A 16,208-nucleotide genomic window follows, 5' to 3' on the forward strand; every position below is an offset into this window, starting at 1 on the left:
GGTGTTAAATTTTTTTTTTAAAAATAGTTATAAGATTTTTTTTCCTAAATTTTTATAATACCTGCACTACACTCTCTGGAAGTTGTCCAAACCGAAGTTACAATTGAAGTTGGCCGAGACTTACGACTTCGAGTAAGCGACCACACTGCCACAAATTTCATATGCCGTCCAGACGGCGGCTTCTGTCACGTACAGCTGGCATATTTGCGCGCGATCGAAAAATGTACAAAATAATCGCAATTTTTGAATTGTCATTTTATTAAGTTTGTGTGGGCACTCACCAATACAATATCAGTGAAAACTTTTCGGTCGTAAATATTCAATTTACGCAAAATATTTGTCGGCTTTTGCAAAATGCCATAAGGCATAAAAATCATACTTCAGAATACAAACACCACATCCTAGAACTTGTCGCCATCGATTCTAAATAAGAATTCGTAACATTTATATAAACCGATCTAAGAAAATACATAAGGATATTCGAAACGATTTTTTTAAACAAAATCAAGTACCATTAATTATTATTTAATTATTTAATTTTATATGAAAAAAAATATATTAACGATATATGTTAAAATAATATACTATCAAAAATATAATTAATCCCTTTTGGTGCCCTAAACTATTCAAAGAGGTCAGTAAGAGTCTGTTGAAGTCCCCGTTAAGCATGTGGTATTATAACTTGACTACGTGACTACGATGCAGCGCTCGACATACGTGTTGACCATGGGACGCCTGCGCGCATACTGAAATTGAACAGTTTGCTAAAAACTATATCATTATCTTTCTCACTGTTGTCATTTAACACGCGAGAGAGCGAAAGGGGAAGTATCTCACAACTCGCGCTCGAAAGAACAGATCCGACTTCGGTTCCGTTGACTTCGGTCCGTTTGCCGACAATGTCGACTGAATTACCCCCACTTCACCTCCCGTTTACGGTAATCTCGGACAACTTCCGAGAGATTTTAGGGCGGGCAGAATCGAACTCGACCGAAGTAACTCACTATATTCTCCATCCTTGACCAACCTTGGCCAACTTCCAGAGAGTGTAGTGCAGGCATAACAGGGACCAGATTAACACTTGGCAATTTATTCTAATAATATATATTTTTGTATAACTTATTATTTTTAATAAGTTACGATTAATCTTATGGGAAAAGAGTGCGTAGAAAATTATAATCTGTTTGTTTTAAATGTGACATATTTTATTCTACGGTCAGATTTTATTATTTATGTGATTCAGTTAGTCTTCATATGCTCATATATTGATAAAAATATCTTAATAATAGAAACTGAAATATAATAAAAATAAAAAATAAATATTTTTTTAAATGGTATACATGAAAAAACATTACTCTGTTTTGAAGTCCTAGAGAAAAAATTACAAAGGACGAAAATGTTCAATTGATATAAAAATATTTAAAAAAAAAAAGTTACAAACAGTAATATATAATTATATCTTGCGTATTAAAACCTAACAGATTATTTTATTACATATAATGTAGCTACAAATATGGAATTTAATAATTTTCTCATAAAATTAAAAAAAAATGTATTTTAAAATGTATTAATTTATATAAACAATCGATTATTGAATCTATTTTCTTAAATATTTAAAAATAGCATATATTAATATGTAACTTCGTATTTTATTTTATTACCAAAACTGTATTTTTATTTTCAGACAATTGGCAACAACTTATACTGGGACGATAAACTAATCAAGGTAAATATTTATTCCGCATATTTTATTTTTAAAAAAAAACTTGTCTCAAACATTTTTAAAACGATAATGTTAATAAACACTCGATAAAATTAAAAGAATCTTATCGTTTAAATCCGATTCTAACATCTCATTCTATCACGCAATAAAAATCGACATAGGAATGACTTGAAAAACCCATCAGTATTTATCCCCATCGTTAATTTCAATTAAGCCTATTTAATTGTTGATACTTCTCGGTCGTGAAGGGTATGCATTTGCCTTTTATTTTTGTGCAACTTCACAGTGTTGTTAATGTAATTGGTCATTGTCGAGACACAAACGCCAAAGGCATTCGAGTCGGTGAGATGTAATAAGAAGCTGAAGAGAGAATCCCTTGAATGCGGTCCTCCTAAGGGTAACCAACATCCATTTCGAACCCTTTGATCCGAACGATCTTACTTCAAGTGATTTAATGACGTCCGACCAGGTTCTCGTTTTAATTACTATAATAATTTGTTTTTGATGGATATCCGCTTTTTTGCTCGTGCCCGGTTAATGTGTCAACCAGACTGTGTCGGCATCCTCAGAATCTCAGTATGGGATTCTCAGTTTCCAGCGATTATAAAACGATAAACGAGGCAAGACCAGATTGTATTTCTTCGATAGTGAGCTGTGGGATTTTTCTTTCTAAAAAATCCGACCAGTTTTGGTTCGCTTTCGATGGCACTAGACTTGTTTGTTGTTCGTGACTCAAAAGGCTTGGGTTAAAAAATCACTTACGATCTTCGCCTGGAGTTAAATATTTGTTTTGAATGATTTAATATCGATAAACAAGACATTAGTGCAGCGGAAAAAAATAGTTGATATTATCATTTAACGTCGTAGAAAAACTTAAAGATAAAAAATCAATTACTTTATTAAACAGTACGGACGTATAAAATACGCCCAGTTTTAAGTTTTATTAGATCTCATATAAACACCTGCTTCTCAAGGTTTCTAAAATACAAAAAAAAACTTTTCCCAATATAGTACTTGTAAATTATACATTTGCTCACATACGAAATCGAAAGCGTGTGATTGCATTCCTATCGGCGCAGTGAAAAGTAAAAAGTATAATCGATACCGGATCATAGAAAATCTATTATAGCCAAATAAATGGCATCAATGGACAATTCGGCTCACGTATATTATTATCTTCATGATCTCCAACATCCATAAAACAAATTTACAAGCTACCGAATGAATGTCGACAAGATTGGTTCTGGCAAATGGTGGACATAGATGAATTGTAGACATTTTCTGGCTATCAAGTCCGAAATGAAGACATGCCGGTATCGTGATATGGTAATATGCAATTATATGGTTGTTCTGTGTGCTATATAATGGTGATTTTCGTTCGTTGTGTTTATTATTATTATACTATGGATGCGGCGCTGAGAGCTCTGCGTGCTACTGATTAGTCTCGAAAATAATTTATCAACTGCTAATGAGCCAACGCATTTATATATACAAGTCGTATCAAAAGTGATGTGTGAATGCACGCACAAAAAATCGTATAAATATCGCATTATTACACAACACTCTGAATGGATGCAGTCGAGTTTTTTGTATAGCCATAAATATAAACTCTTTGACTCTAGACGTTAAAAGATAAATGGTTTTATACATATAAAAAAAATATTTATTTAACATTTTTATTTTAATACAATGAAAAAAATAAATCTGTGTCATTTTATAAAAGTTTAAATATTATAACTGTATTTTATCAAAAGTAAAAAATTAAGTTACAGCGTCTAGTAATCAGGTATCTATTAAATATTAAATAATTTGTCAGTTTCTGACTCAAACTTGTTAGAGATATGCATTTCACAATAATGAAACTGGAAATTCACATACGTATATTAACAGATTATAAACCAACATACCGATGGCCGTAAATATAAAAGGTCAACTTTAATTAGGTTTAGTTGAATTGGCATGAGAGAATATATCTATTTTTTTATTAATTTTCTTTCTATCTGATCTGAAAATAATAGTATGACAAATTTTCTAATGACTTTTTTTAAGCTAACTTGCTGTGCGAGTACAATGAAATTTTAACTTTAAAGTAGATTTAGTTGGAGATATAATTATATTGTATAGACACGGGTGTTAGCGTATTTATTTTTTCATAAAGAAAGAATAATATAATATTGATTATTATTAGTGTACAACATTTTAGTGTAATTAATATACAATAAAAACGTGATATTCTTGTAGCTTTTGCTACGTCTGTAGAATCCAGTCGTCTCTGAACATCGAATTGCACTCTAAATTTTGGACATCATAGCTGGACTAAGTTTGACGCGAAGAGGGAAGCTGCTGCTTTCCTGTTTTTTTAAGTAGACATTCCACTTTAGTAGTACTCACAGTAGGGAGTAACTGATGGAAGTTCCTATGCCGGACGTAAATTCCGACTGGAAGCAAATAATATGCACTAAATATGTATTTATTTATTTATTGAGATGAAAGAGGTTTTTTGCTTTGATTGATGAATAGTCAATATTTTAGACTAGAATTAGATATGTTTATTTTCATCGCCGTCGTAGCATAACCACTAAAGTTTTACCAAGTGGGATTGGGAAACACAGTGAGCACACAGATTTTTTGGCGTTTGTAAAAGCACTAAACTGCCGTTGTTGTAACATTTGAGGACGCTAATCTCTGATCAGGTTAAAATGAAATTGGTCAACATTTGTCGAAAAGTTGCTAGGATAAATAAGCTTTTTCGTTCATTATGCTTTTAATGCTTATATATATATATATATATATATATATATATATATATATATATATATATATATATATATATATATATATATATATATATATATATATATAAGGTAAGAATAGTGCAGTCCGTATCGTTGCAGACTAATAATCCTGACGTTACAGGTTCAAGCCCCGCAGCAGAAAACTCGATATTTTAAACTATTAAAAATCAGTGACATTTATTGATTATAATTTAAAAAACACAAAATAATTTTTAATTAATAATATAGATGTGACTAATTTTCAGACTTTCAGTCTGGTAGTTAATACTTGCTTGTAGGTATTCATAATGTTTGATAGGGCCATTTGGTACACATTTACCCGTTGTAACACATTGAGCTGACGTCAAGCTACAACGAAAATTTTTTGAAAAAAAATGAAAACTGACTGATGCGACAACTTCTTTTCTCACGGTTAATGTGTTTTTGTTAGTGGGTTATTATGGCAATATGACAAAGTTTCTCTTTAAAAATATTAAAATCTGGAACTGTTTTATATTATTCATAAACAATACATGACTATTAAAAAATATTTTTGTTGTATGCCAATGACTATAAATTTTATCTGGATTTTTGATCGAAACTGACAGCATCGGATAGTCGAATGTTATCGATTTACACATCTTTATTTTCGGGGAGATTTTTTTTTATACTCAGGTGAAAATAAATTGGCATTATGATTATGTTCGAAAATTTTTTCTATGCGTCAATAATATTAATTTACAAATATTAATTTGTACTAAAGATGCTCGGATTTGTTGTAAGGAACGCTTTTCACTTTGATAATCCTTCAGTGATTTGCATCCTTGATACCATTTTTATTCGTAGAGTAGTGTCTTTGTTAGCTAGCGAGATTCCTAGCGAATTAATATGAAATCTGTTAAATAGGTTTGTTTATCAATATATAACTATAATATAGTTCAAGTATCAGTGACGGACGTTAGTAGCAAATGTGAGAGTCTGGATAAATAAGAGTTTTTGAAGAGCTATGTTTCGGCACTGCTTTAATAATTGTGTGTCTGAGTTCTAGCAAAACTTTAATATGTGTTTTGTTAGCAGCTTTAACTAATGATTAATGGGTTTATTTCAAACAATTAAGTCACATTGTCAATTTTCCCGCCACTTTATAAACGCATTCGTGTATTTTTTAAATGTGACGAAATATAAATTAGGCATAAAGCGACTTTGTTTTAATTAATGCAAAATTATATAGAATCTTTTACAAAATAATTATATAAACATATATATCAACTTAGGCTTGCTCAGTGTATAGTTACACGATTAACTCTATTTTTCTATAAAACTTTTCTTAGGCGAAAGACAGGAGGTTAGTACCAGTTTAGCGGGTGGGGCAAAAATTATGCTTTTGGTCCAACAAAACTTGGCAAAAGTGATGATGAATTTATGGATAATTCTTTCGATAAATCCAGAAAGAGCGGACACTATTGCAACTGTGATTATTATTATTTATTTTTAGCTTAGTAATTTATGTGTGAATATAGTCTAAGAGCTTGTAATACATTCGAAAATTCGAAATAGTCTTTATTGATCAGTCGTTCACCTCTGCGCCTATCACAATGAATAATATGATAATCTGTTACGTGCTTCTCTTTACACCATCAAAGTTGCACAACATTACGCAGCATCCGTGGTTAAAAAATTAACACCACGGTATCATCACGCCTCTATACGAAAATTGAATTCGAAACGTCGTTTTTTTGTACATATTTTTTTCTCTTGCACCCAAACGAGTCGTGTCGCAATCCGAGGCATATGTCTGACACGAGTCGTAGGAATTCTTCATGTCCAAACAAGAGGAAGGGTCCGAGTCCAATCTTTCACAAATTACATCAACTAACCATCCGCGTCCGACAAATTGGAGCTTTGAGGCGATTGCCGGGAAATTGATGCGCTATTCAAAATATGACAGGATACCGTTGATTAATCGCCGCGAGCTTTCCGCCATGGGAACGAACGAGCTGTGGCGAAGTGAATAAAGCTCTTAAGATTTGCTAAATTGCGCGTGAACTATTTGTTGTCGGTGTTGGCGATTGATAGTTGCGGTTTTCAGATACCATGCAAAAAAATGGCGAGACTAAGAGTTTCATTGATATTAATCAAATAGCATTATACCATAGGAGGTGTTTCCAATATTTCCAATACGCTAGACTTACAATAAATATTCTTGAATTATAGTTATTCTGAAGTTTAATAGTATGATAGACAACCCATATTTTAGTAGTTGTGAATATGATGTCAGTTTATAGTTTTACTTTACACTCTTTAATCATTTACTCAATAGTAATAAATTTGATTTTAAATAATTTATAACTGCATCTCGTTTGCTTATAAGTGCATTGTTCGAGTTACGTACTATTATATAATCAATTTTCAGGGTTACAGATTCCGTTACACATTCGCCAATAGTCGCCATTTGGCCTAATATGGTATGCCGACGGTATGAGGAGACCTTCTATGAATACTGACTACTTCATTTACATACCGCTTTAATGAGATCCGAAGAGCGGCAAGCATGAGACACACAAGTAATTGATCGGGATCTGTGATTTGATATTCAATCGGCGAACGCTAGGAAATCGTGGGAGAAACTGAAAAAACCGAAATAAAAGTTTTAGGTGTAGAAATGAGTTTAGGCTTTTATATATGTTTACAAATATAGTTTATAGTTTTTTATTAAAAATAAACTTAAAGCAAACGAGCTTTTAGATGCGGTTGTCTGATGTTTACAATTTATTGATATTTTTTTAAACAAAATAATTTATTTTTGAACGTAATATTCAGGTAAAATTATTAACAAAAATATTTGGTCAACTCTTTTTTAATAACAATTCATTCAATTATTTTGACAAAAATAATAGTTTTTTAGTGCTATTTTATATATCTGAAGAGGTAATAATCACTATGCAGTAAATTATTAAAATAAAAATGATGTAATAGCATAACTTATTACATATTATAAAAACGTTAAATTAAGGTTAAGTTTAGTGGAACCGCCAGTTACAATATGACTTGCTATTTCATATGAAAATCTCGAATGAACGTTTTATTCTTTCTCAAGACGTTTGCGATCGATTCTTTTTGATTCAAAGCACGTACTTTGACTTATTCTGCAAAAAAGTTTTCTCACGGTGGTGTTCTATTCTAAAAAATTTTAACGTTTAAACCCTGTCTATGTATATCGCATTCTAAAACTTAATTGCATAATATTCAGATTCTCACATATGTAAATTTGCCTGAAAGCTTTTCGACCGTTTATAAACTAGTCGATTTAATATTTTCTGTTCCATTTATAAAATGAAAAAGTATTTTTTATTGATAAGCCTGGTATAGAAAAACATTAACGACCTTGACTCAAATGAGAATTGTTTGTATATTTTTATCCTTAATTATCGGATGGTCATTTTGAAAATATAAACTATCACAAAAAATTGAGTTTGAATGTGAAGTTAAACTTAAATACGATTGTCTCTCAATTTGCTTTATTTTTAATATTGAATATATGAGATTAGGTATTATCAATTGCTTAAAAATTACTGGCGAATGACACAGAAATAGCTAAGAAAGTCACACAAATCCCAAAACTTTGTAAATTTTCCTCATATGTATATCTGAATGTAAATTTTTTAATAATCACTTTAACTTACCTTAATTATTTTGGTATGGGTAACATTTAGGACACTGTTCAAAACATAAGCAGAATCCCTCTTTTTATTAATCACTATCTTTATATAATTATATATTTTTTGTCATTGACTTGTATATAAGCCAGAAACACAAGTCAATGACAAAACATCGTACTGTTTTTTAATAACTATGGTTTCTAGGTTATTATTATAATCATAACTCCGATCTCTTATTAAAAAGTAAGTTTTCCTATTTTCCTATTCTCATTTTTATTATCGTGATCAAAAATTAAATAAATTATAGCTAGTGACGTTAATAGATTGTATATTGTAAAAATAGTTAGCAATTATTAAAATATTAGTCACTGATTGACAGACTTTTATTTCAGTCTAGTATGTCACTACTAGCTTGTAAGTATTAAAATAATAATATTTTATTAGATAGTTTCTATTTATGGCTTATGCAAAACTAAGATATATAAAATATTTTTTAAATTTGAACAAATAATTTTTTTACTTAAATCTTGGTATGAATTTCAAGAAATATTGTATTTATGTACTCTTTCTGAAGAATTTTCGTACGATCTATGTATATAGATATATCAATATAACCAGAATGGCTCTAAATTATTAACAGGTTATTTATGCTAAATTTTAACGTGGAAATGTCTGTAAAAAAGTCAAACACTTTTTATAAATGTGTCACAAAAAAGTTTTTTATTAGTATAAAACAAAATAATGAATAATATGCGAATTTTAGATATCACATTAAAGTCCATAAAAAAGTCACTTTTTTTTATTATATACTTTTTAAAAGTTGGTGAAAATAAATTTGATCATATGAAAAACGAGTTGAGAATGAGCTTTCATTTTTTTTGATATCAGTTTTATTGCATTGTTTATTTACAAGATATTGGTTATAGATTTATGGTTTTTATTAATAATTTTGTACCACTTAGTAATGGCTGATGAAATTTTAAATTTATTGTGCACTTTAAAATGGTTCTTTGACCTTAAATAAATTGATAAATTGATGATTTTTTCTGACAATGCAAGTTTGAAAGAAAACTCCGCTGAAGTGTGCGAATTGATTTGTTCAATTCATGGAAAACGTGATGTTTTTTTCACATAACTTGCAAATATCGGTTTTGGCGTTTCAAAGATGGTAATTTAAATGTCAGTGACCGCCTGCACTTTGTAGGACCATAGATATTCGAAGAATCTTACAAAAAAATCTTCCAGACGTCTGTGTCAGATGAAAAAAATTATAGCAAAAATCAGACAAAATCCTGAATCCCATTTGTACGCCTATTATACGCTTTGTATTATTTGGATTAAATCTTACTATTTCACAGTTATTATGTTTTTTGGTCTTGCAATTTTAGCCATTTTTTAAGCAATTAGTAGATCTTAAAAAAATCACATAAATAACAAATTGACTCAAAATAACAATGCGCTTACTACACAATAAAAGGAAGCCGCTGTGCATTGTTTTAGTTTTTTACAATATTCTTCTTTAAAAATAATCAAAATATAATCAGACAAAGGTCACAACGTAGTCAAGCGCTGAATAATTTATAAACGATTAAAATTCCAAACCTCTGTTTGAAATCGGGGTCCGATTTTTGACCGAATTATATTTTTCTCACGTGCGTCTGAGAATCAGAACGCTTCGGAAACTGTTCTTCATAATTTCCGATTGTTAAAATTTATATAGATGCTAGACCACAAAGTTCTCGACATAGATATTTTATAGATATTATAAAAAAATACGAGTTTGAAGGTGTAGATATGAATCGTTTTTGAGTGAAAGTCATACGTGATCTAACGCGGAGAAACATCAATACGCGATGTGCTATTAAATAGAAAAAAAATAATTACTATTATTATATGAAAAAATATATAAAACGTGTATTTTAAGAGATTAGCGTATAATGTGTATTATATGTGTATAAAAGATAAACACTAGTTTATTCCTAATTCATAAAAAAATATATTAAATTATATTGTTTTACACAGAATATTTTCACGGTTATTGATAGACCATAATTTAAAAAAAATCACTATAGTTTATGCATATTACAAATAATACGTAATCTAATTAATGTGATTAAAAATTGCAATCAAGTTTAAGCACTACTGCTAGCAAGTAATTATTTAAATTAGACGTGCTAAGCTTGGTGACTCAATAATTTAAAATTTAGAGTATATGTTGAGTTATTAATCCACAAAGCTTGAGGGTACAAAATCACAAGCAAGTTGAGTTAAAAAGCTTGTTTCGAGGCTAAAAATAGTATGTTATTATATTTTGCAACGCCGATATTTACATTCAATAGCTAATGGGGTCGAATTAAATAAATTATACGATAATTACACGACACTTTAAAATTATCATAATTTTGCAGGAACGCTGACAATGTATTGCATATTATTTTATATATACATAAAAATGTAATATGTGAACCGATCGATATTTTTATTAATTTTGCACATTTGCCATTATCGATTTCGATCGAGTATTGTATTGTTTCTGAGAAAAATGTACGTGGCAATTTATGAAAATAATAATTTGTAATGAATAATGATGAGCTTTCGGGAAAATCAATTTACTCTCGTCTCACGCGGCGGCCCCCATTGAGAATGGTACGAGCAAAAATGCTCTCGTATAATCGTTATGTGCTGGAAATATTAATTTTGTCGTTTTGTCCAACTAGTTAATTGAAAGTGCGTGAGTTAATATAATGTCGGTATATAAAGTTGTTTATATAATTTATATATTTTGTATTTTTTTAGACATTATTACGTTATGTATATACATTCTTGGTAGTTGGTTTGGGTAGAATAATATTTACCAAGAAATGTTTAGATAAAATAAAAGCTACGTTTAGCTTACACTTAAGCTTGGGTAGCACCGTTATATTTTTGATTTAGGTTTTTACATACTTTTATGGTATATATGTTAATCGATATAGCACATAATAATTTTTTAAATAATCTATTTTTTGTAAAAAAAAAACAAAACAAAAATAAATCGTACACTAGACAAAAATTTTCCATCGTAAATTTTCAGGATCAATTTTTTTATAAATATCACAATATGATTTTTATCACAGATATAATAAACTATGTGTCATCGGTCAAAGCAAGATTGTTAAAACTTAAATTTAATAAAAATGACATTTTGTTGGAAATATGTACTATATATTTAATCTATGTTTATATCGTATTACTTCTTTTTCTAAATATGCTAAGCATTGGATTAGATATTTTATTATAAAGTACAAAATCATATGAAAAATAAATATTTATTTTCTCACCTTCTCGTGAATTTTTTTGTTATTATTTTTATCTTGTATTTAAAAAAACATTATATTATTCCATATAAAATAACTGGTAATTTATTAAAACACTATCTTGACTTTTATATTGATTTCTTAAAAATTGTTAGCAAAATCTTCGTTTTATTTGCTCAGCATTTTAATTAAAATTATTATAAACCTTTTAATTATAATTAAAAATTTTGCTTTATTTAAGTAATTATGAGTAATGATTTTTAAAAATTTAAATATAAATTAAATAATTAAAAATTCAGTTAATATTGAATTTTACAATTTAAAATCTTATTGTCATTTTTATCGTTAATTGTTGGCAAAAAAGTATAACAATAAATACCATAAAAGAACTGTAAAGAAAATTATAATTGCATAGTAATTAATATACACATATAAAATCATAAGTAACTGTAAAATATTAAATAGAAATATTTAAAATTGTATGCTTAGTTACTATTTTAAAAAATATATAATTTTGGCATAAGTATCGATATAGCTCTAATAATTAGGAGTCTAATGATCAGGTTTTATTTCATTAAATATATTAATTACATTATAGTCATTATTTTATAATTATAAATATGTAATAAGAAAATATTATTTTATTAGAAACAGTGTTGAATTATGATAAATTTTACTAAAAAATTTGTAAAATATAAAAATGATCAAATCTAGAGTGCAATAATTAGGTTTAAGCGAATTTAATATATAATCTGTATTAGTTTTTAATGGATAATTAATCATAAGCATGTATTAATAAAAACAAATATTTCAATAAAAAAAATTTAAAATAAAGAAATTGATAACTCAAATCAAAAGTTCAATTATTAGTATTAAATAATTATAATATTTGATTTATATAGTTATTTTAAATAAATAAATATACAAATATATTTATTGTAATAATATTAGTATTGTAACAAAGTAACAGTTAAAATATAAAAATAAAATATATTGATTACTCTTATTCAGAGAATAATATTCAGGTTTAAATAAATAATTACATTTATTTGTAACATAGTTACAAGTATTTAAGTAAAGTTGATATCTAGTACTAAATTATAACGAATTTTACTACACAAAAATTGAAAAATAAAATCGATAAAAATTAATTACTCAAATTTAGAGTTTAATAATTTTGTTTAATTAAATTAGATATATTATTGATACCATAGTTCATATTTAGCGATTTTGAAAATAAAGTATAAAAATATATAAAAATACTCATATTAAACATATACCAAAATATAATAAATTTTACTACACAAAAATTAAAAAAAGTGGAGTACTCTCTTTAAATAAATTGAATTTGCGATATTTCTTATGATAAAATATTATATTAATATAGTCAATATATAATACTTTATTTAGGCAAGTAGCAAAGTATATTTTATTACACAAACATTTAAAAATAAAATTTAAAAATTAGTTGATTATTTTAATCTAGAGTTTAATAGTCCGGTTTAGTTAAATTCAATATTTTATTTTTATCAAAGTTTATATTGGACGACTATAAATGTTTAGTTAATTTATGGTACTTTATCAAAGCAAGTAATGAATTTTAGGAAAAAAATAATTTTACATAAGAATTTAGGTATTTTTTACTGTATAAAGTAAGTGTTCTTTAGTATTAATGATAATTTACACCGATTAGTACCGATAATAATTATTGTAATATTAAATTATTAGTACATATAAAAGTTGCTTCTAGTAAAATAGGCAAAGATGTTTTTCATGAATTTGGCGAATAAAAAGATAATATGAAAATTAAATTGAAAGGTATAGGATTTCACTTTGTTTTCATTAAAAGTAATTTTTTAAAATAAATTGTAGCTAGAAAGATATTATATATGTATAATTTTCATATTATATTAAATAGTACAGTAGATTCTAAACATGTTAATTAATTATAATTGCAATATTGTTTGATTTTATAAAAAGTTTATTTATATATAAATAGAATTTGGTATGCAAATAATAATTTATTGTAATACAAAAAAATGATGACTATTAGCATTTTATTAGAATTAATTATATTTATTAATATATTTTTTCTTAGCTTATACGTATAAAATCAATCTACGTTCATAACCCATCTTTACTTCACACTCATATATGTCTTTATCAAAAACTTTTCTAATTATTATGTTTAATATTCCTTGATATATTGAAACCATGATTCGATTATTTTTTTGAAATCCAAGACACTTGGACTTGGTGACGATTTTTCAATTTTCCTTCTAAATTGGCGACAGAAAAGAGCACCGTTTGCAAATAACGAATTCGTGTCTTTTAACTCTTGTGCATCGTGACCTGGCCGTGAATGGGCCGCGTATCTGATATCGGGTTTCAATTAGTAAATTACGACCGGTGGACAAATGTTAACGGACCGCCGAATCTGGACCCGGTGTGGCACGATTCGCACGATCGTGCCGCACGAAACGACGCCACTTTGTTTCTTCTCCTTCTTCTTCCACTTCTTCTCGGAGACAGAGAATAAATCGCAATCGGGATCGATCGGGTAAATCGATCACGTATCCGCATTTTAACGGCGACACCGTTAAACGACCGAAATGATAAGGACCGGCGACAATACGGCGATTTTTTGTAGCGTGCGTATGTGCGGTTCTTTATCATTGCTTCATTCGATGGAGCAAATGAAATGATAGGTGGTGATCTGTAAGTAGGGATATAGAGGCAAGAAATCTAAAATTTTTGACTCGTATTCATCTTTATTTCATGTAATTATCTAAGTGAGAAATGTCGGATGAAGTACGATTAACCTAATGTATTTTTTTTTCAAACTTTTAACTGGTTTGTTTTGCAGTGTGTGGTATTGCTTGAATCGTCTTAGAATTATGTGGTTATATTGCTTATAAATGCAGTAGAAGATACATTATTCATCGCAAGTTATCAAGCAATTAAAATAAGGTGTATTTGTGTTTGCCATAGCGTGAAAATATAATAACCTAATGCTAGCCTTTGAAGCTTATTCTCATTTTTCATGTGTGACCCATTACTTAGCTTTCAAAATTTTTTTTATTGTTGATGTAAATGTTATTTGCTTACATAAGAGATTTTGTAGTTCTTGACTAGATAATTATATTTTTTTTAATAATTCGATTTCAATAACTTTATGTTTTTAGTGATTCATTACTTGAGAATTAAAAAAAAAATATACTTTAGCATATATTCTTCAAATGCTACGCATATCTTAAGGCATAATTTAATAACCTTATAAAAATTCAAGTCTACTGCAGAAACTTGTGGCTTCTGGGTTATTAGTTTAGCGCCTTATGGACAACACTATTCTGGCCTTACATATTTTCTTTATTAATAATAGCTGTCACTTTGCAGCTTTAGTTTTGCATACCTGAACTCATGGCCTCTGGCTTATTAATTCAGTGCCTTATGAACTACGTTAAAAATATTTTCAATGGTTATGGGTAGTCCTGGCAAAATTTTTCATAACTAGAATTAAAGAATGCTAAAGAAATTTGAGATAATCTGTATCTCTATTATAACTTATATTTTTTTATCGATGAACAGAAAAAGTTGAATGGTATTAGTAACCATTAAAAAGCATCAGAAAAAATCAGTTATGATGAAAAATATAAAAATTAATCTATAATTTGTATATTGTTAACAGGAATATTAAAAATATTTTTAACTTAAAAAAACGCTTAACTCAAATACTGTCAGTGAAAAATGTAGTTTAAATATAATATATTGCTAAAATAAAATGTTGTTTAGTTGTAAATTAAATTTTTTATTTGATAAATAATTAATATATAAAATATTAATCAAGTTCTAGATGAATATATTTATATTAAACTAATAACTATTTTTTTTATAATGGTAACTAAATAATTATTTTATATTTTTTACTTAAATTTTATTACTCGTATTATTGTATTGTATTCTTTTCCTTAATCATGTATAAAATACAATAATTTCATAAAAAATATGTTTCAATAAAACATTATTTTTACCTAAACGCAATTTTATATACAAAATGCAAATTTCCGTATTCTTAAGATTAAAAGTATAAAATATTCACTTCCTTAATGCTGTAAAGTTAACATACATATATGTAAACTTCATTTCCTCTGTAAATAGATTAGCTCAGAATCTATTTACCATACAGTGATTTCCTGTTGAATTGAATATTTAATAATTAATAACTAATTAGGACTAAGTTCTTTGCTTTTATTTGATTTTATAATTTAAAAAGATCTTATATTATACATTGACCACTTAACTGAATTTATTGAAGAATTTCGTTCTGTACTATTTTTATCTGATTCGTACATATTTAATAAGATATTAGCTCTCACTCTATTTAATTGTCTCTATATAAATCGATTTAATTAAATTAATTTATTTATTTAACAATAGTCACTGGGAAAGTTATTGATTGACTAGAAAAGGCAAGCATCTTATACAGTATAAATATATTTATATTTATTAGAAACAGCTGCTTAACCTAATATGTATTAGTTACTTCATGGAACATCGACACATTTCTTATATTTGTATTTACAACTGCATATTTTTAGTATAAATAATTGTGAAATTACATATTCAAAATCACTTTACAACTAAAAAAAATTGTAATTAAAAGCTATTTAGGGTTTATTTTATTTGTTTACTTATTTATAGTAGTAATGTCGTAATTTAGCTAAAAAATAAAAAAAATATTGTTATAAATGATATA

At 27.6% G+C, this 16,208-nt stretch overlaps 1 protein-coding gene across 1 annotated transcript in view; it reads left to right on the top strand.

The window, feature by feature from the left end:
- Positions 1-16,208, top strand: part of LOC148227754 (uncharacterized) — a 60,618-nt gene that overhangs the window by 25,825 nt on the left and 18,585 nt on the right. Inside the window, exon 2 of the mRNA XM_088201761.1 lies at positions 1,685-1,726. The gene's annotated coding sequence lies outside the window, so the exon portion shown is untranslated. The remainder of the gene's footprint in view (positions 1-1,684; positions 1,727-16,208) is intronic.

Source organism: Plectrocnemia conspersa, unplaced genomic scaffold (genome assembly GCF_051122295.1).
Source record: "Plectrocnemia conspersa isolate PC_06_02 unplaced genomic scaffold, ASM5112229v1 ptg000013l, whole genome shotgun sequence".
NCBI classification, from domain to species: domain Eukaryota; kingdom Metazoa; phylum Arthropoda; class Insecta; order Trichoptera; family Polycentropodidae; genus Plectrocnemia; species Plectrocnemia conspersa.